We start from the raw sequence: 3,463 nt of genomic DNA, 5'->3' as shown, positions 1-3,463 counted from the left end.
TGTGCCTGCTTTATTTCACTTAACATAATGTCCTCCAGGACATTTTTTTTTTTTTTTTGAGACAGGTCTCACTGTCACCCAGGCTGGCATGCAGTGGCGTGATCATGGCTCAATGCAGTCTCTACCTCCTGTGCTCAAGCGATCCTTCTGCCTCAGCCTCCAGAGCAGCTGGAACTACAGGCACGCACCACCACATCCAGCTAATTTTAAAAATTATTAATACTTTATAGAGACAGGGTCTCTCTATGTTGCTCAGGCTGGTCTCCAACTCCTGGGTTCGAGCAGTCCTCCCACCTTGGCCTCCCAAAGTGCTAGAATTATAGGTGTGAGCCACTGCACATGGCTCAGGACCTTTTATTAGTCTGGTTGCAGAAGTATTCAGACACAGTTTCTCCTTACCATAGATTTTCATAAAAACTCAAAGTACAGTGATAGGAAGGAGAGATACAGTTTTAGTTGTTTCTTCTAAAAACAGAGATTTCTTCCAGGAATTATATGGGAGCACACGGTTGTTCACACTCCTTCAAAAACAAAATATGTGACAGTTAAAGAGAGAAGAAAACCTGGCTAAAAAGCAAAAAAAAAGCCAGGTGCAGTGGCTCACACCTGTCATCCCAGCACATTGGGAGGCTGAGGCAGGAGGATTGCTTGAGCCCAGGCATTTGAGACCAGCTTGGGCAATGTGGTGAGACCTCACCTCTACAAAAAATAAAATTAAAAAATTTGCTGGGTGTGGTGGTGCATGCCTGTAGTCCCAGCTACTAGGGAGGCTGTGGCAGGGGAATCACTTGAACCCAGGAGGTGCAGGTTGCAGTGAGCCGATATCGCACCACTACACTCCAGCCTGGGTGACAGAGCGAGACTATGTCCCCCCCTCCCCCACCAAAAAAAAAGGCTTTTATCCAAAAGTCAGGTAATAACAAATGCTGGTGAGGATGTGGAAAAAAGGGAACGCTTGTACACTGTTGGTGGAAATGTGAATTAGTATAGCCACTATGGAGAACAGTTTGGAAGTTCCTCAAAAAACTGAAAATAGACCCACTATACGATCCAGCAATCCCACTGCTGAGTATATGAAAGGAAATCAGTATATCAAAGAGATAGCTGCACTCCCATGTTTACTGCAACACAATAACCAAGATTTCGAAGCAACCTCAGTGCCCATTTACCGACAAATGGATAAAGAAAATGTGGTGTATATACACGATGGAGTACTATTCAGCCGTAAAAAAGAATGAGATCCAGTCATTTGCAATAACATGGATGGAACTAGAGGTCATTATGTTAAGTGAAACATGCCAGGCACAGAAAGACAAACTTCGCGTGTTCTCACCTATTTGTGGGATCTAAAAATCAAAACAATTAAACTCATGGAGAGAGAGAGTAGAAGGATGGTTACCAGAGACCGGGAAGGGTGGGGGGAGTTGGGGGAAGGAAGGGATGGTTAATGGATATAAAATATAGTCAGAAGGAATTAATAAGATCTAGTATTTACTAGCACAACAGGGTGACTATAGTCAATAATTGTACATTTAAAAAAACCTAAAAGAGTATAATTTGATTGTAACATAAAGGATAAATGCTTGAGGAGATGGACGCCCCTTTTAGGCTGATGTGATTATTACACGTTGTGTGTCTGCATCAAAATATCTCATGTAACCCATAAATATATGTACCTACTACGTGCTCACAGAAATTAAAAATTAAAGGAAATAAAGAAAATTTTCCTCATAAAATACTAAGGGAAAAATCCAAAAAATGTAAAAAATCAACCACGCAAACCCTAAACTCACTAAGGAAAAAATAAACTACTCCTTTATCTGAACTTGACCAATTCAGGTTAACAAATGTTCAGGAGTGCTGAGCTGCAAATCCACACTTCACCGGGTTCAGCGTCCTAAAGGGCCAAGTTCCAGGAGGAAGCTCTCCCTAGAAGCCAGGAGAAGGGAAACTGTATTTTGGGAAGGGTGGTTCCATCTGATCTACAGCCAAACCGGCCACTTGCAAAATCTGGAACAAGCGGCAATTCTCTGGTCTCAGGTCACAGCAAAAAATCCTTGCAAAATCGGAATTATTTGCTAAACTTGGCATGCTCTCATTGAAAGATAAGTGAAACGAACAAACAAAAAGTGATTTTTACATCCAGTTTTTCCATTTTTAACAATAATAACTACTGTTTAATAAAGTCCCCTGGTATATTAGACATCTGTTTTACACATATTATTTAAAAATTTTACCCTCTTAATATATATTATTTAATTATTGTTATTGTTATTATTATTATTATTATTATTACTATTATTGAGACAGAATCTCACTCTGTAGCTCAGGCTGCAGTGCAGTGGTGGGATCTCGACTCATTGCAACCTCTGCCTCCCAGCTTCAAGCGATTCTGCTGCCTCAGCCTCCCAAGTAGCTGAATCACAAGCACACACCACTAAGCCCAGCTAATTTTTGTATTTTTAGTGGAGATGGGGTTTTGCCATGTTGACCAGGTTGGTCTCGAATTTCTAACCTCAAATGATCTGCTGACCTCAGCCTCCCAAAATATTGGGATTACACATGTGAGCCACTGTGCCTGGCCTTATTTATTATTTTAATTAATTTATTTTTTAAGACAGTGTCTCACTTGCTGCCCAGTCTGGAGCATAGTGGTGTGATTATGGCCCACTGGAGCCTTGATCTCCCAGGCCGAAGTGATGCTCCCACCTCAACCTCCCCAGTAGCTGGGACTACAGGCACACACCAGCATGCCTGGCTAATTTTTTTATTTTTAATTTTTTGTAAATGGGGGTCTCACTATGTTGCCCAGGCTGGTTTGAAACTCCTGGGCTCAAGCAGTCCTCCCATCTTGGTCTCCCAGAGTGTTGGGATTACAGGCGTGAGCCACCACACCTGGCTTCTTACTAGATTTTAAAGTGCATACACATTACAGTATTATTGACTATAAGCACAATCTTGTACAGCAGATCTTTAGCACTTATTCATCTTGCATAACAGAAACCTTAAACCTGTTGCTTTTTAATCCCTACAACGGTCTGAAAAGATTACTTTACTCTTCTCATTTTTCAAGGCAAAAACAGCCCGAGAGAAGTTAAATAATTTATCCAAACTCACTAAACAAGTACCTTAAACAAAATACAAGCCCAGGTCTGTGTATCCCTAAAGCCTACAGGCTTCTCTTATTTTGCTTGGTACCAGAGGTAAGCAGCTAATTAAACAAAAAAAAATCTTTGCAGGCATGGGGTCTCGCTATGTTGCCCAGGCTGGTCACAGACTCCTGGCCTCAAGCAATCCTCCAGTCTTGGCTTCCCAAAGTGCTGGGGTTATAGGCATGTGCCACTGTATTCAGCCTTGCTCAGTACTGTCTAAAGTGTCCTAAGAAAATGTTCTTTTTGAGGCCAGGCGCAGTGGCTCATACCTGTAATCCCAGCACTTTAGGAGGCTGAGGCGGGTGGATCAC

The 3,463-nt window shown here is 41.9% G+C and overlaps 1 long non-coding RNA gene across 1 annotated transcript in view; it reads left to right on the top strand.

Annotated features, from left to right (window-relative positions):
- The window catches only part of LOC105530534, a 43,943-nt gene that overhangs the window by 14,245 nt on the left and 26,235 nt on the right, over positions 1–3,463 (top strand). The gene's annotated exons all lie outside the window — the stretch shown is intronic.

This window comes from Mandrillus leucophaeus, unplaced genomic scaffold, assembly GCF_000951045.1.
Source record: "Mandrillus leucophaeus isolate KB7577 unplaced genomic scaffold, Mleu.le_1.0 Scaffold83, whole genome shotgun sequence".
In the NCBI taxonomy this organism is placed as follows: domain Eukaryota; kingdom Metazoa; phylum Chordata; class Mammalia; order Primates; family Cercopithecidae; genus Mandrillus; species Mandrillus leucophaeus.
Note: the sequence above shows the minus strand (reverse complement) of the source record. Positions and strands in the feature narration are given on the sequence as shown.